We start from the raw sequence: 27940 nt of genomic DNA on the forward strand, positions 1-27940 counted from the left end.
CTAGCAGTGCAAACTGTATAAAACTCTATATATACATCTGATGAAACCATTAGATGAGCAAGAGGCCAAGAAGCCCTTTGCAAGAAACTCTCAATGTAGGTAAAGGACTCTTAACATAAAATCACATCTATATAAATGCATTAGATTCTGACTCCCGTTTTATTCAGCAAAGACTACGGCACTTGTGCAGCTGCCTCATACACAGCTTCTTCTGATCTATGTACATTTATACCTCAAACACAAGAATTTATCTGAAGCTTACAGCTAGCTAGTCACCAGTTCATAAATTTTTTCATCCAACTAAAGAACAAGAATAGCACTATGACCCAGGTGACCAGGCAGAAAAACACAACAGTGTTTGATTTACAGCAAACCCAACATCTGCAGTTTTTTAAACAAATCATTCCCAGCATAATTAAAAATAGTGAAGGCACAAACACTACAAATTAGGAAGCATTTTGAAGAAGAAGGGAAAAGAAAGGAGAAAAAAAAACAAAAAAAATGAGCCTACATTCATTAAGAATATTCTGGCCACATTTGGATTTAAAAGTAAACATGCATGTTGGAACCCAAGCTGCAGAATTTCCTTTCCTTACACTTTTTGTAAGACTCAGCACACAAGTTTTTCTTACCATTTAACATGTTCCGCATAGGCTCCTTCATCTGGAAGTCTGTTGCTACTTGTGTTGCCAGTGCACTTGAGGTAAACCAGAAGCTGATTTTCTCTGAGATGTTTAATAATAAAAAATAAATACAACATTATTACTTCATCTATTTACAGTGAAACCCAAAGGAAATATTTCAAATTTATCATTTATTGAAGAAAAAATAAAATTAAAATAAGCACATAATACTTTTGGAAATAAATTTCCAGTTCCTTTTTTTTTTCTGATGTATTCATCAAAGACTTATCAAGGGGCTTTGGGATGAGTTATAGGACTTTTTGGTTTCATACTTTTAAAGTCAATTTTCTCTGTGTTTTCAATTGATTTAATGTAGCCTTTAGGATTTTTGATGCAGAATTTTAAATCTCTGGAGAAATCATGGCTACTTAAATAATCTAAATAGCACTAATATGTTTCCTTACTCTTAGCTGCTTTATTAATACTCATAACAATTCAAACATAATGTGAAAAATATGTAGAAATATCTTCCATTTTTCGTGGCACTAGATGTGATCTGTTAGACAACAAAGGCTGCTAGATGGACTCCAAGAGCAGACTTGGTCATGGTCAGACATTTCGGTTCAAGAAACCAAACAGTAAGACCCAGGAAAAAAAAGGATTCCTGCTAATGTCCAAGTCAGAGCTTGGCTGAGCATTCAGATGTTTTTGTGTTCAGTTGTTTACAGCTAACACTGGGAACAGCCTCACTGTCTGCACCCACATCCGTGGGAAATCCTGCTGAGGTTTCCAAAGGAGTGACATTGTCCAGCAGAGGTGCCCTGCACTTACTGCTGCCAGTGCACAAGGGGTTAAAAAGGACAGAACTGAACTGAATCACCCCTCCAGCTCACTGACTGTCCCTTGGTTTTGAGGGTACAAAAGGGGGGGTCTCTGAATAGGAGCTGAAGGTTTAATTTCAAGAGGTATTAGAGATGTGATAGAGAGGCACTATCTGATACCATTTCAGGTGAAAGTACTGTGAAAGTGTGGTAAAACCATTATGGGTTCAGTGCATGTGTCCTTTTTTCCCTCACAGAAAAATCAAGATACTTCAAGCTCTTTAAGAAAAGAGACAGTAAAAGGTGAATGACAAAAGCTTGAGCAAAGGGTCAGTGGCAGGTCCCTGGGACTGATTACCTCTTTGAAATCCAGGCAGCAGGGGATGCAAGGTGTCAAAGGCTGCAAAATCACTTCTGCTGAGCATCTAATCACCAATGGGTCTGATCAGTGGAGAACATGGGGTGAGGAACCAGGAGAGATCACTAAGAAGGAAATACAATGAATCATGCTGCTTTACACTGAAGGAGGAAAAAAAAGAAAAAAAACAACAAAAACGCAGCCTAGAGAAACTGCTGGCAAAGGAGACAGTCAAAAGAAAGAATTAATAAAACACTTAGGAGTGAGGGTAAAAAAATAAAAACTGGAACAAATAAGATCTAAACATTTTTGCCAAGTCTGTGAAGTGTATGGGAGTTCACTGACTTTAAAGAATGACTTCTCACAGAAGCTCTTTACCCTGGTGCCACAAAGTCACTGGGGTAGGTGAAAAGGATAGGCTAGGGGTCCCCATCTGACCCCAAAAAAGAAGAAAATGGCACGGTAAATGTCAATTACAAAATATGGAAATGTCTTTTCAAAGAAGTGAGGAGGACAAATGGGAGACACTGCCCCCAAACCCAGGCTGTATGACCTCCCAGGGCAGGCATGGCTTCCTAGGGAGAGGAGCCCTGCCTCACTGGGAGTGATTCTTCAGAGGTGAAGTACTTCACTGACCAAGAGTACTGCAAAACCCATCACCCTTGCCAGCCCCTTGGCATCTACACAAGGCACACTGGGAGAATAGAAATTGTACCTGTGCTTCAGCAATCTCAGTGCAATTCCCAGCTCCCTTCCTACCTTAACTCCACATTTTCTCTTGTTTAAATGACCACATTGCTCTAATCACTGGCAAAGTGGAGGTGAGCTTTCCACCCTGCCAACATTGCCACCTGCACAATGCTACCCAACAAGCATCTGTAGCTAGCAGATGTGGGGGTGCACACCTTCAAATAGCATCATTAGTTCCACCAGTCCCTGTGTGCTCCTGTGCTTCCAGGACAGAGGTGGCAGATGCACTGGTACAATGCCATCACAGGGAGGAGACAAGAAGATGTTGGAGCTCTCCAGGGACATGGCCACATCCCTACCATGGAGTTCAGGATGACCACTCACCAGGATGGACAGGGCTTATGAGGAAGAGAGGCTACAGGTCCCTACCATGCCAGATTCCAGCCCCTCACACTATGCTTTTCTTCATGAAGAATAGGCAGACAGCAATAAGTTAAAAGCACACTTTAAAAGAACTGTTTTCCAGTAGACTGGCATAGCTATGGTCAGGGGGAATTTAGGAAAGCAAGATATGCACATGTACATGAGGACATGCACTCCTGTAGGGACTGAGAATTACGCTTCCAGAATTAAAATGGAAAACATACAGTAATTTCACTAATACAAGCCGCACCATTTTGACTAAGATTTGGCTCCCAAACCGGAAATGCGGCTAATATTCAGGAGCGGCTAATATGTGAATAATTTTCTGACATTTACAACCTCAGAAGTGCCAGCCAGAGTGCTGAGCCGAGCAGCTGCAAAGTTGGCATTCTGCGATTGTTACAAATTGCTACTCTGTTGCGCCGCAGGTGGAGCCTGGCTGCCTGCAGGCAGCACGGGGGGCGGGGAGAGAGGAGGGAGAGCTCCCTCCTTCCCTTCTCTGCCGCAGCCCGGGGGAGAGACGGGGGGGCCCCCCGCCGCCATTGCCACGTCTCGGGGAGGAGGCGGGGTGCTCCGTCCCTGCCCGCCGCGGCAGGAGCAGGCAGGCTCCATCCTGGCCTGCCGCCGCCGCGGCAGGAGCGGGGAAACTCTGTCCCCGCCTGCCGCCACGGGCGCGGGAAAGCTCCGTCCCCGCCCACCGCCGCTGCCATAGGAGCGGGGGAAGCTCCGTCCCTGCCTGCCACCGCGGGGCAGCGCCGGGCGGGGGTGACTGAGCCCAGTGGCAGCGGCGGCCGGCGCCGAGCAGCGGCGCCGGGCTTGGCCACCTGGCCCCGTCGGCAGCCCCGAGCGGGCCGAGCCAGTAAACCCCACCCTCCCGCGGTTCTGTTACTAATTCGCAACTTTGTTGCATGCGGGTCCTCACTGTGAATGACAGAGCGGCTTATACTCGGGTACGGCTTATTTATGGACAAAAACCGAAATGTTTGCCAACACCCAGAGATGCGGCTTATACTCAGTGCGGCTTGTATTCGTGAATTTACTGTAATTCTGTTTAATGATGATCACAGATTTAGCTACACTTACCTAGAAAAACCTGGGTAATAGCACGACATCACTTGTATTGTTAAAATCTGTATTTATCATGACCTGTAGCAAGTTCACAAAGAAATTCCCATAACAGGATGGATATTTACCTCTGGATTATTCTTACCTTACCAAGTTTCAGGGAATGTACTGATCTATAAGGGTACCTAGTGACTAATTGAATGTTTATCAACAAAGTATTTAGGCAGTACTGTTGTTTTTTCCCTGGTTACAAGCTGCACATTTGTTTCACTGTGTTTTCACTACTTGTATGACCACTAAAACGATATATTCAGGATAATGAGGTTTCTAGTGGTTTTGAAATGTTATTTAAATGCTGATTTCAGAACTACTGTTCATAACCTCTGTTAGGTCTGCCAAGAAAGCACAATTTCCAAGAGGTTTATATCACAATAAATCTATGGAGCTTTGTTGAAGCATTGCATTCAGAGCAAAATTTTGCCACTCATCTGACTGGATACCCACAAACCACTGACCTAGCTAAAAAGTAGCCTGCAGCACCATAAATTGACAGGTACAGAAAAGGATCTCAGTTAAATGTAAACCCTGAATCCCTTTAAGGCTCTTTTTTTCTTATTTTCCACCACTGTTCTTTGAGTTGGGAGGACGTTTTCCACATCCAACTCATTTTTAATCCAGCTCAAAAGCATTTCTGCAAATGGAGTTTGCTATGCAGTAAGCCTGCTCCTCCATGACAGCAGGAGAGGATTGATGGATCTTTGCTTCTGCTTTTCTAAAAAGCCAAGGTGTGTAGCCAGGTGTGTGGTTGAGCTGCTAGATGACATAATGTAAGTCATGTCATCTTTCTTTGCTTAAGATTTCCATCTACTTGGAAATAAATAGATAAAACACTTGGAAATTCTCTAGCTAAATCCTTGAAACTGGTGGGTCTTATTTTTTTAGAAAAAACAAGACCTGTGCATTTGCAAGGTGGCCAGAGCAAGGATTAGTGAAGCAGGTCACACCCTCTGACACTGCCTTCCTCTGTGGCTCAACTCACCTCTCTTTGCCTTCATTTCCTATATCTGCTATAAGTGGTATTTATTCTGATCCACCTTCTCCAGAATGCTGTGCTAAATCTTGCTGTCTGCCATGTAAGAAAGACTCTGAATTACTGAAGAATAGAGGGTTAATTATCAAAGAGACCTCTGGAGCTCATCTAGTCTGCCCCCTGCCCCACTCCATGTTCAGGTAGGTTCTGAATATCCCGAAGGAAGAAGATTCCACCACCCCTCTCAGCAACCTGTGCCAAGGCTTGGTCATCCTCACAGGAAAAATGTGTTTTCTGACATTCAGAGGGGAACCTGCTGCATTTCTGGTTGTGCCCATCGACTCTTCTGTCAGTGAGCACCATGGAAAAGAGCCTGGCTTGTCCTTTTTGCACCCTGCCTTCAAGTATTTGTACAGATTATTAAGTTCCCCCTTGAACCTTCTCTTCTCTGAGCTGAACAGTCCCAGCTATCTCAGCCTTTCCTCACAGGGAAGGTGCTCCAGCAGCTTACTTATTTTTGCAGCTCTTGTCTGCACTTGCCAGTAGCTCCACCTCTCTCTTTTGCTGAAGAACCCAGAACTGGATTAATATCTATGAATAGCTGAGAAAAAGAGATGTAATAATTAGAGAAACCCAAAATAATGTCCTTAGAGACTTCAGGAATCTACTGGTTAGTTTACCAAGAGGAAAGTTAAGGGAGAAGCTTCATCACAATTTTTGGGGACCAAGACATGGAGCACAACATTATTTAAGTAACTGTCAATTCATCAAACAAGAGTGTAACAAGGCGAAATGACCCAATTTGAAAGGGGACAGAAGAGAAATAAAGTGCAGTGCAATTAGTTTTTAACAATGGTAGCAATTAGCTGCTGGAAAATTTACCAAGTATTCTGGCTGATTCTCTGTATCTGATGATTAAATCAAGATCAGATTTTTTGTCTCCTTTGAAGTCTTGTCCCAGCTCATATAAAAATTCCTCTGGCCTGTGTGATGCAATAAATCAGACAAAAATGATCACACTGTTCCTATCATCAACTCTTTTACATGAGATGACATTTGCTGTTCCAATGATTAGGCAATTAACATTGCAAAACAACAGAAAATTCCTAAAATTCAGCAGGGCTGAAGGCCTTGAATTAGTCTTTGCCTCAGTCTCAGGGCAAAACTCTGAACACAAAACACCAGCGTACTTGTCTCTAAAACAAGCCAGAACCAAGACAGAGAAGAATTTGGTAGTTTAAATGCCACTTTGGTGTACCCAGCCTAATCTCAGGTGTGTGCTAATCAGTAGCACCTGTGTGCCAGACACAGGTTGATAAAATCTCCATACTGCTGATCATAATCAAATGTGGCAGCCAGATTTGTATACAAAGAGCTAAAGCAGCTCTGAAGGAAAGCTGTTAAGGGTTCTTTGTCCTAGAAAAACTGCCCAGAGTAAAAATGCCTGCATTTACCCTGGAGAGGAGTCCCTTAAAAAAACCATCTTTGAACACAGATAGGAGCTGGAAGACATTGACTGGCATGGGTCAGGTTGATGCAGCAATTATGTGTTTGGACTCTGAAGCCAGTCTACCAGATGTACCAAGGAAGAGGAAATTTTCTGAAATAGCCTTGATAATAGGTTTCTGAGGGAGACAGCTCCTTGGAAGCAAAGCGCTCTGATGCCATTTACGAAGGTGCACCACAAAGACAGGAAGGCAATAGAAGAGAAAACATAACATATGTTAATCATCTGCAATTCAATCACTTTTCTGTATAGCTAGGAAATGAATAATTTTGTGTAATGCTAAGCACAAGACTGTGACTCTTTGTAGACAGTCCTTGAACTGAAACAATAAAGAAAGCAGCATGCTGCTTGTCATTCTATTGCAGCTCTCATGAGAGCCGAAATAAGCTTTAGGAAAGTTCATGTCTAATTTTCAGACTTGGCTGCTCTAAAGACATCAAGAAGCCTGAAGAATTTCCCTACGGATGAATCATCCTTAGCAATTTCATGTTATTTCTCAGACCAGACCTGAAATCCAACCCAGATCCAGAACCATAGTGTGGGAAGATTTGGATGGCACATAACTGGGCATGGAGTCCTGCTCATCAAGAACATGCAGACACCTCCAAACGAGCAGTTCCAGAGAGGACACAGATTTATTTGACAGGTGTGGAGTGTAACGTCTCCATAGCCATGGCAAACCCATGGGCAAAGCCTGTGTCTTTCCCACTAGAGGATGACAGAAAGCAGTGGGGGCTGAACATCTGCTCCTGCTTGCCCCCCATTTCTGTTCATACTTACAGCTGACATAGATATGTTCCATTGGCTGCTCAGGTTCCATGGCTGCTGGAGGACTCAAAAGCTAGTCAGGAGGATACCATATAAAACCATGAACAGATTTTTATCTTTTTTATTTGGTCCATATCAGCACACACTGTGCGTGGAGGCACTGGTGTAAACAACCACTGCCAAGGACAGCTCTCCCTCCTTCAGCCAAGGCTGGAGCTGCATGCCTTTCGCTATGGGCAACATTTTAGCTCGTTTGCTACAGCTGCACAACTTAAAAAATTATGTAACAGGGTGAGAAATTTAAATTTAAGCTGTGTGTGTTTATAAGCCAAGCAAATAGCAGTATTATTTATTGTGTCCCCAAACCCCTGGTAATAGCACACAGACAGCTGCATCTAAGTCCTTTCTCTTCACACACATACCATCAACTCTTCTCTCTCCTGCTCTTGGCATCACTTGTTATGCCTGATCCATTGTATCTGCTGGAAATTTTTGAAAAGGAAAGCTCAAAAAAGACTAGAATTTAAAAATAAATAAATAAATCACTAATATACTTTCCTCAGTCAATAGGGGAAAGCCAAGCAATGAGGGAAATTCACACACATATATCCTAAAACTGTAAATAGAAGAGACTCTTAGTTTGGCAGAAGTGAGTCTGCATATAAATGCAGGATTTCTGAGACCAGCCCAGTGTATACATACACACATGTATATCAGCTGAAAAAATTCAGCCCTGTCTCCCTGCTGTCCTAAAGCAGAACTGGCCTTGGTGCACGGCCACCATACACCACATCCCCCAAGCAGGGCAGCAGTGTGGCAGAGGAAAGACCAGATTTGTCCTGGCAAATGGGAGAAATGCTCCAAAAGGGTGAAGGATACAGTTGCACCAAACACACTAAGTATGAGATGCAGGCAGGAGCACATCAGCTGGGGAGGGGCTGCTGGGTGGCATTTTGGCACAGGGTACATGGGGACAGCACGAGGACATGGAGTACACAAGGACAGCACAAGCCCATGATGCCTGGCTGGCACAAGAAAGGTGAACATTATAGAAAGGTACATAAGCACAGTCACACGATGTTTTCCTTCTTCAGCTTCTGTTACACTGCTGAAAAGCAGTCTGTACTGCTGGAAAGCATTGGTTTGAAGGCAAATAGAGACCAACTGGGCACAACATAGGAGCACCACAGGTGGCCTCAAAAACACCCTCCACTGCAGGTCACCAGCTGTTTCCCCTGAGAAAGAAAACACAGTAGAGGAAGGAGAAGTAACAGCAGCCTTGAGTTCACGAAGGTGAAAAAGAAAGGGAACAGTGGTTCCCCATGTCTGCAGGAGCTCAAACAAGAAACAGATTTAAATTATGCAAGAAAAATAGCTACATAACCAGAAAACTCTGGCGGGATGTCTTTAAGACAAACACCCTCGAGTTCAAGGGCAGGTTGGATGGGACTTCAAGCTATTTGGTCTAGAGAAAGGTGTCCCTGCCCAGGGCAGGGGGAAGGAGCCAGGTGATCTTTAAGATCCCTTTCCCAAACCATTCTATACTTCTATGAAGAGCATCCCATCCTGAGGTTATCTATTGTATATCTCAGCAATTACAACATTCAGAAAGCACAGAAAATGTAAAACACAAATACACAGACATAGAAAATACAAATTGGTTAATGATAGTGAAGTAAAGTCTCAGCTGATGTCTGGAAAAGACAATTGACCTAAAGTCTCATTTGCAGCATTATTTTGGTGAGGACCAGAAGTCAAATTCACAAACTTCAAAGGGCATTCAGATGAACTGAATTAATTTTCAGGGGGATTTGGATGCAACACTCTTTTCACATAAAATCTCAAATCCCTTCCCCCTCTGATTTTCCTTTTCCCCTCTAATAGGTTTTGCCTGTGAATGCTAATAGTGCAGAAACAACATCTAAAATAATCTGAGGTGCACACACTCCTACTGGATACAGATAACTGAGGGTACCCAGTACATTTGCAGAAAGCCTGTGACACACTAGGGAATAGTCATGTCAAACCAAGACCTTCTCTCCATTTCTGTGTGGAGTCTTGGCTAACATCCAGTTCAGACAGAGCAGCTCAAAGTCATTTCTCTCTGATGTTCTTTAAAAGCCTAAATGCAATGAAATACTAGTGTGAGTCCATTTCCCCATGAGCAAAAGTGTCAAAAAGCCACCATCAGAGCTGGATCTAATTGGCACTCCCAGTAGGGAAGCGAGGAAAGAAATGGCAAGACACAATGCCCTGCCTCCTGCGGTACTTGTTACAAAACTTTCTCCAGCAGTTGTTCCAACTTTTGGGGCACTGAGGTTCATTTTTTCCCACCCACATGAAACCCCCCATGCTCCATTATGGTTAACCAGACACCTTGCTGACATGTTCTGCCTCTTTATCCCTTCTGGCTTTTGCTGCCAGTGAACAGTTGTCAATGTGTGAAAAGTCACACCCTGGATCCATATTCTTGTCTGATTAAATGCAACTTAAAATGCCTGACCCCATGCTGGGCACATGGGCACTGGGGCCTTGAAACTGCCATGGCTGCATTTACATATATTTATCCTTTTTGCTATCAACAGAATATGACTCAATTGAGCACAGAGTTACAGGGTCAAACATCATCAATTCTGCAGCTGAAGCTTTACCTCCCCACAACTTCCTCCCAGGTCGCTCCCTATTACAGTGAAACAATCTCAGAATCAAACCCTAAGCTCTGGAAGATTGGTTGGAAAACCTGACCATGAAATCAGATTACCTGAGCTAACCAGGCTTACTCAAGAGCTTTGTGTGAATTTCTGTCACACGTAACACTGACGACTTCATGGCAAAGTAGGCACAGGTCACAACTGCTGTGGGTAGTCCTGGAGTCAAGTTGCCAGCCTAGCAAGCCTGGTTTAGGGTAAATGTGCCACACCTGGCTCCTTCTGGCAAAACAGGCAATCCCACTGATTGCAAGGAGGTAAGTATCTCACTTTTCTCCTTTTCCTTGCAGCCTTCACTTTGCCTGGAAATTTAATTACCTGGAAATTTAATTACCACTTTGGCTGGAAATTTAAATTACCCCACTCCAGGCACTTCAGAGGGCAAATCTGTTTAAAAAAGATACAAGGCTGATGAGAAAGGATGATTAGGTACCACCAGCAGCTAGAACAGCATTATCTTATTTCCAGTGGTTATCTGCAGCTCTCCATGAGAGTATGCTAAAACAAGTAGTGCGTATTTCCCTTCAAGAAATAGTTTCTTTTACAGCATCCATCCAGTTAGGTGGTTTCTGGAGCCTTCCCAGTAGTAGTAACAAAAAATCACAACAGACTCATTTTCTTCACTAATTCTCCTGCTAGGGCATTCATCTGCTCTGCACAGTTGACTTTATTTCCTCATTCCCCTTTATCTCTTCACACTCTTCTCTGTCCTCTTTGCTTGTTTCCATTTCCTCACCTCCTTTATCCTTTTCTCCTCCTTTTCACCTTCTGCTCTATAATTTGTGCTAGTCAAAGCAGCAAATTTTATGTTTCAATCTGGGCACAAGAAGATTGGTCACTCTCATCTTCTCTGAAAATGAATTTGAAAATTTTGGTCTCACTGTCCTGTATATAAAAAGAAGATTAAAAGGGGAATGTAGCAAGAACTGGCAAAGAGCACATAAATAGAGCAACAGTTGCTTCTGGGCTCTGGCACTGACTTTCCCACCATCCATAGGTTGGAGAGGACAAGACACATGGCACAGACAGAATTTAGGCTCTGCAGTACTGTTTGACCACACAAAACCCCCAGGCTTTCTACACTGTCAGACTTAGCTCTTTCAACATTCTTTCAATGCAAAAGGACACTTGTCCAAAAATGTCTGGGGAGTTTTGTCCAGAAGGAAGCCTGAGTGGTCATTTTAGACAACACTTGCTCTTAAAGGAAATGTCAAACCTCCCATCTGAGAAGGAAAACAGCAGCAGGTCTCAACTGGCACCAGTCCAAAGCAGGAAGGTGCCTGGGCAGAGAAAGGACTAGACAAATAGTTCCAGGACAACTCATTAACAGAAATGCATCCTCAAATCCTGCTCAGATAGTTTCAAGTAAACATGTTAATAGAACTATTGGTACAGATAATTAACAAACTAAAAAAAAGTCAAATGCAGGCTTTCTGTGAATTCAGTTCTGTTACTAACCTCTATAATAACGTTAATGCTCTACACCATACACTAAGTTCTGCACAAAAAAATGGGGAATAACATAGGCTGATATCAGATTCCTTTGATTCCTCCTTGGTTTCTGTAGTATGCTATTAATTAATACATAATTAATGTCCCTTTTTATCATGTAAAGAGATTTTAATTTTGCTTTTCCAGTTCTTCCTTGTCATTACTGCAGACAGGACAGTTTTGTATGAGAGCAATGGCTGGTGATGTATAATACAGCAGCTGGTTCCAAAAATTTGATTTCTCTGTTTACATCCCTGGCTTTAAAGTCCCATAGCAACTGAAAAAAATTTTAAAAATCCCCAACTAAATTACCATATTGAAAACTTCCATATAATCCTATTTATGCAGAAGAGTTTTTCTTACAGCATTTTGCAAAGTTCCTTCCCAGCTGCTAATATTTTAATAAAATACCTTTATTATTATGGAGTGCACTGGGAATTAGACCTGGAACTTCTCTAACTGCAGCCTAGCTGGGAGAAAGAAATACATCACTGAAACCTTTGCAGCTCAGGTCTTTTTGCTATTTCTTTCCCTTTCAAAATGTTTTGACTAATTTCAAGCCTTGCACCTGCTTCGATCACCCATTTTACTGATTATATTTTCTTTACTCCTGCTAGAGAGGAGTCTGGAGCTTTACACTTCTCATTGACAACTCTTCCATCAAGAATGCTTTAACAGGTGAGCACTTTCTTTAGCAGCAAAGAAAGAAACCATGACGTGTTACACACGGAAGGCTGTCTCAAAAATAAATAAATAAAAGAACTTACCTCATATTTTATCCAGCATCTTCTGAGTCTCATCAGAGGAAATTAAAAACAAAATTGGCTTCTTGAGAGGATAGATCAGACAACTTAAAGAACAGCTGCAATTTGTGTTTCTGAGAGATGAAAATTGAAATGCAGACTAAAGTGGATATTGGGTGATTTATTAACCTACTTTCTCCATTCTTTCTGAGTGTCAGTACATTCAGCAGATTATCAATAGCACCGTCTTTAATGTATGATTTTTAAAGTGAAATTAAACAGACAACTCCCTGTCTCTCTTCCTTCTCACCTCACGCAGAGCACAAGGATGTTCAAAGGCACTTGCAGCTCCTGTTTGCCCAGCAGGAGGCACAGAGCCTGCAAGCACACCCTGCAAATCTCACAGCATGACAAAGTGCAAGGGACACCAACTGCTGTAGGTACTAGTGCTGTTTGTGCCAAATGCTTGAGAGCCCTTGTGAGCTCGCCCAAGCACACAAAGCCTGTTCAGGAGCAAAAATATCAAATGTTACTCCTTGACATTTTATTGTTTTAGAAATCTAACCCCACAGAAATTTTATCAAGACCTACAAAGCCATTCAGCTCTTAATCATAGCAGATATGAATCACCATGTCAGTTAACACTACGTGCATAAATTGCTGGCAATGTGCATTTATGCCACCATTCACCAGTATCACCCCTCATGTTTGATTAGAATTGTGAGATGTGAGAAGAACAGACTTAGCTGGTTGCAATTTGAGTTGTGACCTTAACAAAATAGTCAGGGACTGAGGTTCACAATCTGTCTGTGTACTCAAATAAGAGTTTCACATTCACCCTGCTCAGATTAATTGCTTCTTTAACCTGCAAATGCTGACACACATGCACAGCTGTGCACACTAATCGGGGGACAGCAGCTGAATCTCTATCAAGTTTCATTATATCCTGCATGCTTAATTGTTCTCATCACTGGAAACTATCATTTTATGTAATAGTTTAAATACAACAGAAATTCCATAACCTCATTTAAGTATTAAAGACATTTATAAGCAAACAAAAATGGTTTTAAGGGGAACACATACTGCATAGATGCACGGACTTGGTCACCTGGTGCGGGTAAAAGATTTTACTACTCACCCCCTGTGTCTATATCCAAAGCAGGGTCAGAGACTGTGATAAAAAGTTTTTTGATTCATTCAGCTTAGCCTGGTGACACTAGCACGCTGGGTCAAGTGCACTGTAGCTGCCCATAATTGCAGATATTAATGAAGCTTTGAAAGAGATTCAAAAATGACTTTAAATGTCCATGCTGGCCAGAAACCCATTTTGTCCTCATATAAGCATGCTAGATCATCCAAAAAATAATTCAGGGGTTAAAATACACAGATAATACCCAAGCTCTTTTACGGCTTTTGCACATGCCAGGCTTCTTTCTCCTTGGCTCATTATCTTGTTCATCCCCTCTCATTTGACAGGGAGCTCACTGAATATCAGAGCAGCCCATCCGCATGCTGATGCTGCCAGATCCTCTCTCGCAAAACCCAGTTTGCAGAAGTACTCCATCCCCCACTGAGGCTTTGGAAGCAGACATTAGGTCCCAGCCTTGGAAACGTGTCAGATTTGGATACCCTCCCCTCATAGTAGCTGTCCTGAGTGGTTGGGTTTTGCTTGTCAGAGACCTGTGGCGTATCTAAACACAGGCGCCATGATCTTCCCCACGCACCCCTCCACTCTGCCTCTGCTGGTGTCTGCCCTGACACTGTCTTCTGATCCTATGGTCCCATCCTTCTGCCTTAGTCCCTTTTCAAAATGCTTCCTTTATGGACAGAACAGGTAAAACCAACACAAACAAACCATGCTGGTAACAGGTGCTGAGAGGCCTGGGCTAAACTCCAGCTCCCCAGAGACAGCTTGCAGGATTACAGCATCTCTTTGACCTGGCTGCATGTCTCTGCAGGCAGTCAGCCTCATCACTGGAGCACCAGCCCAGCTCACCCAAGGAGGGTAAATGGAGAGGCAGCTTGGAATTTGGCTTCTTCTTCCACTCTGGTTCTGCTGGCCACTGGCTGCATACATATTTACATAGGAGCCTAAACTTACACCTGCTAAAAGACAAGAGAACTTCTAGCAAAGCTCAGAAATTTCACTTGTCAGCATGAAAATGTCTTTTCCCAGAGAAACCAGGCAAGTCACACAGCAACTGCTGTGCAGAAAGTCCCTGAGGCGTCCCAGTGCCACGTGTCAGCCCTCCATTGTCTCTTCCCAGTGCCAGCCTTTCTTTAACTGCATGAAGAGTTGAGAATGGAGCTGCTCCATTTCTCCCTGCTGTTAGTCAAACTTTGGAGCATCCAACCGACACTAGTCTGTCAGCCTTACGGTTATTTAAAGACAGCCTGTCAGTTTATTATTAATAGCAGCAATTACATTATTGCAGCTAAAAGAGACAAGTGGGATTGGGAACGTACTGCAGCCGGGGTTAGAGAGCTGCTCAGGCCTGCTTTGTGCTAGAAGAGGGCTTTCAAGTGTGATTATATGAGCAAACCCTTCTTGCTGAGACCCATGATACATCTTCCCACAGCACGAGGCAAAGTCAGGGGCTCATTCTGCCAGCCCATCTATAAGCTGAGGGGCCACAGAGCTGAACTTCAGCTAATACACCCTTCCTCTTGGCAATATCTATGCCTCAGGTTTAACAAGGCACTCATCTATCCAGGTTCCTTCTGGTCATTTCCGAGCTTGAGGCAGAGCATGCTGACAGCCACTTCTGGCACATCATTAAGGCATTGCCACCCCCCCATTTCCAGAGGGGAAAAAACCACAACCACTTCACGAAGAGAATGTATTTATCCAGCAGAAAGCCATGCTTTATTTTTGCCCATGTAGCTGCATCTAAACTAGGGGTCTACATCAGCATTATTAAAATAGCTCAACCAATATTTTTTTACCGTCAGCAACTCCAAATGTAGGTCTTAGCCACTGGGAGAGAATCATCTTCCTAAGTAGGCACTGAAGAGTTCATGCTTTAAAGCCTTTCTGGGAGAAGGGAAACCAAGGCAGAAAGCAATTGAAAGACTCCCCCAAGGTCATGCAATACATTTATGCAAAACATGACCCTACCTGCTTTTTAGTCCATGGCACAGATGCCACGGAGGTAGCAATTTAATAAGCTACAAACCCCATCTGTTCATTATTGTCTCAACTGGAGATTGCCATCCGCAAAGCTGAGCCACATTAATTGATTATATGAATGCTCTTGCTTTGACCCAATGCAAAGGCAGTCAATTTAATTTAAATCCTTGTTGGAGAAGATTTCAATTTGCTGGCTGACTTTATGCTGAAGCAGACAAGGAGCACTCACAGAAGTTTCATACCCACTCCTGCTACGTCTGACAGAGCACATCTGTCCACCTTCTACCTCCCTGGCAATTTTTAAATCAAAACAAATAAAATGTGAAATGAGCTAAAGGGAGACTTTCACTGTGGCATTACCCAGAGCTTTGGGCAGAACAGAATTTCAGCTAGCAGAATTTCCCAAAATTATCAGCATTTCTTCAGTCAGAAGTTTTCCCCGTTCTGAGGTTTCTCTGGTTTGCTTTCCAGAAACTTGTACTTTCCCTTTCTCTCCACACTTAAATCTGGTAAAGAAAAGGGAACACAGTTCATACTTTTGTTCCAGCTACCAGCATTAAGCAGAAGTAGTAGGGTCACAGAAACTTCAGAGATGGAAAAAAACTTTTAAAAAAACTCTCCCTAAATGCTGCATCCCCTCTTCTTGACATTTTAAGTCATCAAAACTTCACTAGTGATATGAGAGGCTGCTAAATTTTCCTCTCTTACCCTTTTCTTTCATTTTTATTAGCAGTTGGATTTTGATTACATTATGCCTGACAAGGACCAGCTGCCTCCACAAGTAACTGCATTATCATCAGAGGCATGATGTAAAGTAAGTAAAAGCATGATGTAGGTAAAGGGGTCATAATGTTTACTGCTTTTTTTTATAAACTGCATGAGAAACCGATTCACGTGCACCCTTCTAGTGTTAAAATAATAGACTTGCAAGTCCTCCTTGAGAGCTTGGCTGCCAGGGAAAACCCACATCCATCCAACAACATACCTCCAAAACCACCCTTTCCCTCTTTTGTCCATGAAAACAAGACCATTTTTTGAATATATGAAAGTGCATTAAAGAAAGAGTACTTTTGTTAAAAGACAGCAATTTTTAGGTCTTTGTCCTAGAAATTACACCCCTCATTTGTTTGTATTGGGAATATTTTTCTCTTAGGCTTGGGAAGAAGTGAGAAAAAATACGCAAATTGCAGCTCACAAACAAAAAGGCATGAGTATGGACAATTCAGGTATCTCACTTCACTGCAGTGACATTACCAACAAATGCAACACTAAATAAAGTAAGCTGATGTTCACAGGCAGCTGAACAAGGTGGTTTGAAGATATCCAAATTACTGCAAACAGCCCATTTCTCTTTCTTTCTCACCTTCTACCCCATCACTTGACCGTAATGGCCCTTTTGCTGTTCATCACTCTCTCTCCCCATCAATTTTCATTGCCCTCCACAGCTTCTTTATCACTTTTGTTGTCAAACCTACAACTACCTTTATCTCAAATGTTTGCCATAAATTCTGGCAATAGACATCCAACCCGTGAAGAATATAAATAAATTGGCAAGTTTTAAGAGGCACTAGGTGATAATGTATTTTTTCATATCCACAGATACAGCTAATACCTTCACATCTCTATTGGAAAACTGACTCAGCACTAATGTCCTTACTCTGACTGGTTGTCTGTCTCACTGCACAATTTTAAGAAACAAGCATCTTCTGGTGCAGCAAATAAGGACCCAACCACCACATGACTCAAAATAGTCACCAGCAAAGAAAAGTGTTCAGCCATTCCCTTCCTGCATACCCTGCAGGATGTTTTACTAAAAACTGTCATTAAAAAAAAATATTTTAATTCTAAGCTTTGCTAAAAGGCATTGAACGCTCATGAACAGGACTATTACAATTTTCAAAAATTAAAAATTAGATAATTTTATCTTTCAGAAAAAGTAAATCCGGACCCATTGCCTCCTTTTTCTTGCAATTTTGTGGTGTTTTTTTGCTGGGAGAGGTTGTTTTTTGATTTGAGTTTGAGTTTGTATTTTGTTGTTTTTTTCAGGGGGAGGTATTTTTTTCACTTTTACACTGATGCAAAAGCATTGACTTTAGTAGGTGCTGAGTTTTACTCCACTACAAACAGCAGAGAAAAATCCATATCTTTGTGCAGACATGTCTATCCCTCAAGCCAAAATGTGTGACTGGGAGCAGGCACCAACATGGAGTGCCCCCTGTACCCTTTCACAGCAGTGCCACAGCAGGGGCAACCTGGTGTCTCATTCCCACCTCTGCTTCTTCTACCCAGACTGAAAAAATTCAACATAGGTCCACACCATGTGTGAAAAACTGATGATAAGTAAGTCTGGCCTTATGAAAACTACCACATTCATGTGTCTCTGACAAGCCCAGGAAATTTCAATTTGCTCACTACTGAGATCCCTTCTGTTTTGAGAAAAAACACAAATTTTGCTCAGTGACTCCACAGCCACAGCCATGCCATTCTCATCAACAGCAGGACACAACATTATTCCCAGTAGTTTGGACCACATTGTTACAAGCTGAAGGTGCAGACTCGGTTAACAATAAAGAGACAAATACATCTCTAGTTCCTGACAAATCTGAAGAAACATGACCCAAGTTTCACCAAAATTCTCAGAGGCCAAAGAAGGAGCTTAAAAAAAAAGTTTCAACCACCAACATTTTTTTTTTGAAGGACACAGGGAAGGAACAGAAGAATACACTAGGATGCTCAGCTCATTTTCTGTCACTGGAGTTGTCCTAAGGCACAGAAAGACAAACTCCTAGAAATGTGCCAGCTGAAAGACAGGGTGGCATCAGACATTCGTATTCATAGAGACCTCTTGTCCTTTTGTTCCTTTTTTACCCTGACCAAAATAAAAGGGTAAGGCAATCCCTGATGGCTAGGGAGATTTCCCATCAGGGCAGGAGCCCCTGTGAGTGTGACAGCCCTGTCTCCCACAGCTTTCATAGTCCCTGTCCTCCAGCACCTGGCCCATGCAGTTACACCCAGAGCTGCCACCTTCTCCTCTGCAGGGCAAGGGGCAGTCACACTGGTGGGGGGGAAAGCTGCTTCCCCAAAGGTGGGCAGCAAAGCCCAGCTCATCTGTGGAGAGACAGCTGCATGGGCTCACCTTATCCAAGGTGTGCTCAAAAGTGTGGGGGGAACTCAGCCACTGAAACAGCCACTGAGGCTGTAATTAGCTGACCTCTGCCAGGGGAAAAGAGACAAGGAGAGAAACTGAGAGGGTTGAGATAGCAGCTGAGTCCATTTCCTTCAGAGAGACACAGGGGCTGGTGCTCCTTTGTTGCCATTGTCACCCTGAGGCCACCTCACAGGCAGCTGTCTGAGGCATCCTGGTAGTCAGCCATGCAGCCAGCACGTTCAGGTCACAGTCACAGCGTGCACACACATTTGCACACACTTTAGCGAGTAACCTGGTGCTGCTGCAAACACCAGCTCATTACACTGGTTCAGCACCCACCATGCTTCCAGACCCCTCCAAACAAACAAGCACTTGGGGAGGTTTTGTGTGAAGTGGTCACTGCCATCTCAGAACACGATGACCTGCAAATATAAACCAATATTATGGTGACAACTGATGTACACTGTGTAGGATACTCTCTTTTTCCCCTTTTAACTTGGCAGCATCATTTTCTTTCATTGCAACTACTTAGGCACATCTATAATGCAGTATTTGGAATTTAAAAACAGGAAATCCAAGTAAACCAAAAAACAAGAGTGGAAGAGGGGATGGAAATGTTCAGGCATTTGTAGGCTGTGATGCACAAGTGAAAAGCATATTCATTACTGGGAATAGTGTTTGATATTTCCAATTTACATTCACATTTGACAGCTGAAGATGGAAATGCCGTTCAGCCTCATAGAGGTCTCTCTCTCCCATCCTTCCTTCTTGCTTCCCAGCTCAGCTGCCAAAGACAAGCAGTCACGTGTTATTCACCTCCAGAGTTCGGTGCTGCAAGCTCCCCCATCCCCCTGGGTACTTGAATTTCCAGGGGCTTTCCTCCCAGTCTCACAAACCTGACAGGAGAGATGGCCTGTGTGGGCAGCAAGTTGATGGATGGCTAACAACTGCCTTTTCAGGAACTGGGACAACCAAGGTCACCTTCCACCATACCCTTGATCTTGCTTAGGCAAACTTGGCCTGGGTATTACATTTCAGGCACCCCACAGTATTTACCTTCCCTGTGTCATAGATTAGCAGCCACCAGGTTGTTTGCAAGCCAGCCTCCACTTTCTGCTCTGTTAGCAGGCGCCTGCCACTACCACCACCCAATTTGAAGGCTGCGTGGTGCTGGCTGCATCTGTAATGCAGTCAGTGGTGATGAATGATGTCACAGACGCTCGATTGCTAAATGGATCTGGATGATAAAGGGAGAAGAACACCTGTATTAAGCAGGAATGTCTTCATAATTGGCATGGCCTGGAAAGGAAATAGAATTAGGCAAGAAAATAGAATTAGCATTATTTCAATTCTAACTAGAAGAAATGTGATGCTTTAAACACTGAGTAGATGCGTTTTTTCCTGGAAAAGGATATTCTTGGTGACACGCTGGAGCAAGAAAAGAGGGAGCTGAAAAGTGAAAACACAGGCAGAAAGAACATTGTTTTCTGCATGAAGGCTTTTACTTTGAGGAGAAGCAAGAAAAACAGAAAGTATGTCACAGACCAAGGTGAGTGAATTTTACTTGTTCATTCCAGAGAGGGATGAAACTCAAGGCTCAACAGACCCGGTCAGCACTGTGGCCTCATGGAAAGGACACCCATGTGGGGAGCTGTACCTCAGCTTCATTTTTGGTCATATACCCTTTCCCCTTCCACCTCTTACCTTCATCTTTGAGCACAGGATATCCATGAGACAGAGGTGACAACCTCACATTGTCAGTCGTGCCCAATCTCAGCAGCTTCTGTTATGCAGGCATTGCCAAGAGGCATTCCTGCTGGCATGTTTTAAAGCCACACCTGACTGGTATCCATCATTTACAGCTCTCTGCTTCCTCCCTCACGTCTTCCTTCAGCTCTCACAGAGCTGCAGCTTCTGATTGCAGAATCTTTGCTTTTGAAGGCAGCTTGGAGTGGACTGCCTCCTTTTGGCTCTCTGGGAATACAAAATAATGACATGTTTGTTACTTTTGTGAACAGGAACCATTCAAAAGAGACAGTGCTCCTGACAGCTCCTGGAGAAATGATGCCCCAGTGACAGGTTTCTTCTCAAAGCCTAGGCTCCTCCTGATGCCCATCTGTGATCCTTAACATTATTAGTGGATGTTTATGGCCATTTCAGAGATGGCAGGCTCCAGGTTTTTAATCTGCAAAAAAAACACAACTTGGCATTAGGCACTATCCTCTTTTCAAGCTATAAAACTTGACTAAAATAAATAAACCTGCTGATGAAGGAGAACTTTTGCTGACTGTAGAAGTGCTTTTGAACAGCAGCTTCATGGTCCCTTTACCTTCATGGTATCATAGCACTAGCTAGAAGCAGTAGCTTTCAAAAGACCACCTAGCATTAGGCTTTTGGCTACATATCTTGACATAGCTCTCCTAGTAGTTGTATTTATGCATTTCTCTATGTAGCCAGTGGTGGTATGCAGGATTTGGGAGTTCTACCTTCTTTTTCCTATTCTGCTATGGATTCCCTGCGCGACTGAAGAAAGTCAGTTTATTTGCATAGCTCATTTACTTTTATTTTGGAGGTGAAGACAATACTTTTCTGCCTCTAGAACACCAGTTCAGTAGCTGGGAAGCTGCTGGTTTAAAAGTGCTGTAAAGGTAATACATTACCACTCCTGCATTTGCACACTAAGAATCCTTGTCTACAGCTTCCCAGCCCAATTTTACCTTTTGGAAATCAATTGTATAATTGATTTCTTAAGTTTCCAAGTTGAAACAACAAAGAGAGCTGGTTATCAGAAAGAAGTGATGCTATCAGAAAGAAGTGATGCCCTTTCCTCCCTCTGCTGAAACCAAAGGTGTTGCACTAAATAAGTCACAAATTCTTAGCACTACCAAAGGGTAGTAGCAGGCTCCCACAGCACCAGGTTACTCAGAAAAGCTTAAATCTTTTTCTAGTCAATCAACCGAGTGGTGACTAGATAAACCTCATTCCCAGCCTCTGATGTTTCCAGCCCCAGGAGTCCACAGTGAGGGACAACTGAGGCGAGCTGCACAGGGAGGCAAGGAGCAGGAACATCGTCCTTCCCTTGTTCGGCACTGACCCTGCTCTGCAAGGGTGGGAAAACTCAGCCCGATGCGAGCAGGGGGAGCCGCTCCGCTGAGTCCCGCAGGAGCATGGCCCCACGGGGACTTCGCTGGTTAGAATGGGGCAGGAAAGGCGCGGAGGAGCGGCGGGCAGGGCGGAGCGCTCGGGGCTCGGCGGCCGCGCTGCCTCTGCCGGGGCTGCACTGGCACCCAGCGGCGGCGGCGGGGCCAGCCCGCCTGCGCTCCCGAGAAACACCCCACATCCCAGCCTAGCCCACCCTTTAAGGGAAAAAATAATAACACCACCACCCCCTCCACGCCGTCGTCTTCGCCACCCCTTCCTTCAAGTAAAAACCCGACCAGCTAATTCCAAACCGTATTCCATCTGTCTGCCAAGCGTGCTTGTGCAAGCCACAAAATAGGGAGTTTCTGGGGGAAGGACGCGTGCATTCCAATCTTTGTGTTACTCACAATGTGTTATTTTCACTAGGACTGAAAGTTAAGCCTCGATGGTGAAAACTTGTCACCTGTACAGGTACCCACTGAAAGCAATGTTTTCAGGTTACGTACCTGTTTTTCAAAAGGCTGAGAATAAATCTGTCTTTTTGCAAGATAAGAAACATTTCGCATTTCATTTTGAAGAGACAAAGTTAAATAGTTCTGCACAACAAGGGCAATGTTTCAATCAGAGCCTCAGTAATAGATGCTCTATGCTGAACAGCCTTATGTAGCAATGACAAAATAATCAATTGATGGATGAGTTAAAATCTTTTAGGACTCAGTCAAAACCCACTTCTATATAGCAGTGTATGCATGTCCATTTTCCAGATAGGCTGCATCCATCAGTAATACCAAGGGAAGGGAGAGGGAAAGGCTTCTAAAATCATGAAAGATGGTTTGAATGTATCAAGCTTTGCTTTTTGGCTCTGCCTAATTTTCCCTACCCATTCCAGTACAGCCATTCACCTTACCGAAGTATTTTGCAATATGGAAAAATTGTATGCAAGGAAAAAGGGCTATGGGAATTAGATTATAAACATAGCCCAGATGGACCTAGACCTGGCTGTTTGATGAAGCCAGAAGTTACCATACAATTTCCTCACCTTGCTGCTATGATTTTTCCAACTTACTTTAAAATTCTTTTTTATCTCACTTGAAACCCACAAGGACAGGAAATGAGAGGGATATACTAACAGAGAGACAATTTATTCTGGCTAAAACCAGAAGTTATTCATTCTATCAGTATCCTGATATATTTGTCAGGCTTATAAAATTGGGACATAGAAAATACAAGTTGTGAACCTCGCTTTTTCCACACCAAATTAAACATCTGAATTTTTCCCCGTCACTGCCCAGTCCTGCAGTTGACTCCATAATTGCATCTTCTTATGAGCCGAGGCTCTGCACATCTTACCCTTTGTATGGTTTTGTGCTATGGATATAAGGATTAACAAGGATTTAGGACTTATATCTCATTTGAAACATTAATAACTTAGCACTTCTTGTCTTCCACCAGTGCAAAAATTAAGCAAAGCACTGTGCACTACAGTGCCTTGTGAAGTCTCATCACCAGGGAAAGGTCTGGAGAATAAGTGGGTTCAAAATTTTTGTACCTAGATTTGGTGAATAGAAAACTGAGGTGAATCCCAGAGTTTAGGTGGCTACACTGAGCACAGATTCTACCCTTCCTGAGAGAAGGACCATCGAGGAGTAAAGATCTATCTGGAAGCAGCAGAAAACCGAGTCCTGTGAGAGCAACAACTCCCACACTCCCTCCCCTCTTTTGTTGGGGCAGGAGCAAGGAACACTCCCTTTTGTGCTTCTGTCAACTTCATCCAGCTTGAAATTTAGCTACAGCAGCCCCACAAAAACTCCAGCTGAGACAGTAATACAAGAAGAGAGACAATTTCTCAAGCAGGCTGAAATTTCAGCCACCAGCATTCTCCCACACATCTGAACTCCCTTCTCCCATTTATTTTTTTATTCCTCTCTCAAGCACCATAACAAGTCAGCTCTTTGTTTTTAGTGCTTCAGTTACTCCCTCAGAGCTCTTGAACTGCTGAGCCCTCCCAGCAAAATCAGGATAATGAATAATGTTCATCGTTTGCTTCTGTGTAACTGTTTCCCCTGCCCAGGCTTGCAGCATGACTGGAGAGGCACAAGCACTGACAGCTGAACAAATCCCACGCCATCAGGGAAGACAGGCTCAGCAGTGTACCCTGGCAGCCTTCTCAAACACTGCAGCCTACTTTTCCATGTTTGGGGGGCTTTATCCCTAAAAGTGGCCATGGAGGAACCAGCCCCACTTCAGAAGAGGACTACAAAGGAGCCCTGAGGCACAGAGATGCCCAGCACAGCAAAAAAGGGGATTCTCCTCTCCTTGGTCCTCCCGAAAAGCACTGTTCCTCACACCACCCACATGAATATCCACTTCCAGATACATCAACCAAGGCACAAAAGGGGGAAGAGTCAAACTTTTTCAACTTAGCCTGCCTTAACAGCATTAGCTGCCAAAATCCACAGCCAGATAGTTTCTGTTTGTCTAGGCTTAAACAAGACTGTTTCATATTAAAAATCAGGAAACATACAGATATGTGTAACATTACATGTGATATAGTATATTGCTGTTACTCATTCTTACAAGAGCCTGTTTCTTTAGCACAAGTCTGTCATTACTGACTCCCCTTGGTCAGCTTGACTCCAGCACCAGGAATCACATTTACCTGCAGCCTGGGAGGCATCAGTCACTTTGCCATCAATACCCTCGCAATAAGGCCTTGCAATGGTTGAAATTGTTGCTCAATTAATTGCTGGCTAGTTCCTGCCAAATTGCCTGCAATAGCTCTTCCTTTGGTGTGGAAGGAAAGAACACAGCCCTTTAAAGTGCTCTGAGGTCACATTAGCCTCACACACACTCCATTACCCATGACCTTGTCTCTCTGGCAGAGGCTGGAAGCTGCCGTCCTCATTTCCCAGGGCCTGGAGGCACCAGGACTGGGACTAAAGGGGGTCTTCATTGGGAGGTGTGGGGTGGCCAGAAGGAGCACAGCGTCAGAGCTGCTAGAAATGCTCTCCTCAAGCTCCCAGCAGGGGCTTGGCTTGAGACACCAACACAGCCAAACAGGGAAGAACCTCTTTTTAAGGGAGTGGAGCAAAAGGAGAAAACCATGGTTTACTCTACATGCTGTCATGGTTACATGGAGGATGCTCCATTGGGAGAGGTTAAGAGATTCTGCAGGTGAGGACATTGCATTTTCCTTGTGAAACTCATGGAAGATTCCTTCCTTCCTTCCCCTCCTTCCCTTCCTTTTCATGAGCTAGAAATATCAGCAGTGTAAAAAAGCCCACAGACAGGTCCCTATCCAACTCCTTGCAGATTCAACAGCAGAGGAAGGTACCTGCCCTTTCCACCTGGGGACCAAGAGATGCTCACTCTCCTTGCCAAGATAATGAAAGAAAAACACACCACCACATACCCTGGAAACCCAAAAGCCTGTTGTATCCAAGAAGAAAACTGAGATCTGGGGTTATTCTTGCAGTTTACCCACAAATCCACAGTGGAAACAAAACCTCTGAAGTTAAGAAAGAAGCTCATTAAGCATGCAAATATGAGGAACTGCTGTTGAAAATTACCACAAAACTACTGACTGTCATCTTGGGTTATGGAAGATTTTGAGTGGGAAGCTGCTCTGTTGCACCTTCCTCCAAAAGCTTTTCACAATTAACTTGCCTTCCTAGAAAACGAGGAACTGAACGCAGCAAAACATTCTGTGAAGCCATGAACTTTGCAAAATTTTCATTAAAAATGTTTAAAAGCAATGACATTTTCATAAAACATTTCAGTCTTGAGTCTGGAATAGCTTTCAGCTTTGAAATGCAATTTCCCTTTTAAAAATGAGAAAAACTGAACACTGGAAAGAAATCTTTTGATATTTTTACAATCCCATGTGACAAATGAGACATTTTTCACATTGCCAATTTTCTGAAAATATTTTTAAGAGTTTATCCAAACAGACTTTTTTTCCAAAACACTGACACTCTAAACAACTTTCATCGGGTTTTGGGTTTCAAGGTTTTGGGGTTTTCTACCTAACTCAGTAATGACTGCATATTTTGTGATTTGTGGGTTTTTGGTTTTTTTTTTCCACAGCTTCCAGTCATCCAGATACTCATGATTTTTAATTAATTACTTTTCCATTCCTGGCTGTACAAAAATGTCAGAAATATAAATGAAATATCAACTAAAACACTGTGTTCTACTTGTTTTCTAGGGGGAAAAAATGGACTTCGGTAGGTTTAAGAATCTGCAAAGAATATGTTTTCATTTCTTCTAAAAGTTATTCCACACTTCTTCATTTAATAGGAATATTTGAATACTGTGGTTGCCACACCCTTCCAGAAAGCTATTTTTTATCTCTTTGCAGATGCAAAATTATCTCTATTGTTTCAGTTTCAAATATTGGAGCTTCTGTCTTACCATTCCACCTACAGGATTTTCCACAGGTAATATCTATGGGGGGGAAAAAAAAAAGAAAAAGAGAGAGACTGAAAAATGAGGTGAGGGTGGTACAGAATAAATTCAATTCTGTATTAAAACCTTAAATGAGAGAGGTTCTAATTTCTTTGTTGTACGTAACGGAACAAAATTCTCTATTTTTGTTCCCATAAGTGCTGCTTTATTTAGTGTGTTATTTCAGTGCTATTTCTAGGGTGGCCCACTGACACGAACACTGGGATCACCATACTGATCTGTCTAAATATAGTACCTGGGAGCTGACAGTGACAGGTACCAGATGCCTATTATTAAACTGCAAGAAGATGGCAAACGATGAAACAGTGAATCCTTATGGAAAGCTGAGCAGGCTCCTGCTGCCGTGGGGTTTGAATGGAGCCAGATTGCCTTGGGGTGGCAAGGGCAATCCTCCTGAACCCGCAGGATCTTCAAATTCCAAACAGAAAGGAGAGGTCAGGACAGCAGGGCCTGGGACCCCTGGTGCTGTGTGCACCAGCCTCCTGAGAGCCTGTGTCAATAGCTCTAAGAGTGGCAAGAAATCGACTTTACTACCCTGAAACTCTGCCTCTCCTGGCTATTTACAGCAACTTAGAAAGCCAGCACAACCTTCAATTATTTCCCTGCTCCTTCAGGAAGTTAAAGAGGTAAGACAGAAGGTGAGAAACACATAAAGACAAAACATTACTGGAATCTGCACAATCTGCTGGGAACAAAGCATCACTATATGGCCCCATTCACAGTAGCATTATCTGTCTGTCTCTCCCAGCTCACCCACTGACTCGAAGCTATTTCAGTTTTAATGAATGTTTAAATTCAAATATCATCTCAGAACTATCCAAGACTCTGCATACAAATATATGTTTATGCCTTTTGTGCAAGGTGGCATCCTTTTCAGCCTCACTGAAAAGAAGCCTAGCCAGAATTTCAGTATCAGCAGAGCCAGCATTACCCTATTTTAAACATTTGCTCAATGCACACTAGCATCACAGGTAGTTTTGGTGCCTCAGTTAAGCAGAGCTCTCCTGGAGATGAAGCTTTCAGGCAAACAATCCTTCCTTCACCAGGGGTAGATGGAGGCATCCAGCAAACTCTGTGTACCAACTGAAAATTCAGATGTCTCTGGTTTCAGTGGCCCTGTTTGCTTTCCTCCTAGAAGAGGAAATAATAGCCCTCAGGTTTTTTGTTGTTGTTATAGTTTTTTTAACTGATTTCTTTACCCTCTCTTGCAGCCAGCCTTAATAATCTCCTCTAAAAAATTAAATAGCCACAAAGCTGTGGAAGGATGGAAGTTTTTAGGCACCTTTGAATATTTCCCCATCTTTTGAAAAGCTGGGGCATGCTGCAGTCACAGAGCAGGGGTATAACTCACACTGCTCAAAGACAAGGAGAAAGAGCATAGAAATTACATTGACAGAGTCACTCTAATTGTTCATGAAGATAATGAGAACAAGCCATCAGAAGGATTTCTGAAAGAAGCATAGTTGAAGGAAAGAGATTTAGTGAGTGGGCCTGAAAGCAAGAAACGTGGAGCCTGGGGAAAGAGGCAGTGCAGGAGATGGTGCTCAGAGGGCTTCAGAGGCAGGGAGGGAGAGCACGCACCTGCCTGCTGAGGGCAGTGGGGAGGGAAGCATCCAAAGAAGAATTGCCTCACTTATTTCTTATGAATAGAGTCTGAGGAGACCTTTGCCCTGGGTCAAACACCACGCACCTCGGCTCTGAGCACTCCTAGTACTCCCATCGGTGTGTGGCAGGAGGAGAAGGAAAGGAGAGGGGCAGCCCCGGGAGGGAACGCAGGTTCCCTCGGGGTGGGGACAGCCTTGGTGGTAGAAGGAGATGGGAAAGCAG

General features: G+C 43.3%; 1 long non-coding RNA gene across 2 annotated transcripts in view; it reads right to left on the reverse strand.

Moving 5' to 3' along the window:
- Positions 1 to 20980, reverse strand: part of LOC116992857 — a 43833-nt gene extending 22853 nt beyond the window's left edge. Inside the window, exons 1-3 of one of the 2 annotated variants that reach the window (XR_004417121.1) lie at positions 20210 to 20980; positions 1803 to 1927; positions 633 to 725 (exon numbers count right to left, since the gene is read on the reverse strand). This is a non-coding gene — a long non-coding RNA (uncharacterized LOC116992857). Of the gene's footprint in view, positions 1 to 632; positions 726 to 1802; positions 1928 to 12251; positions 12586 to 20209 lie in introns of those variants that run through there. The other variant, XR_004417120.1, reaches the window with a different exon arrangement.
- Positions 20981 to 27940: the final 6960 nt, after the last annotated feature.

This window comes from Catharus ustulatus, chromosome 2 (assembly GCF_009819885.2).
Source record: "Catharus ustulatus isolate bCatUst1 chromosome 2, bCatUst1.pri.v2, whole genome shotgun sequence".
NCBI classification, from domain to species: Eukaryota; Metazoa; Chordata; class Aves; order Passeriformes; family Turdidae; genus Catharus; species Catharus ustulatus.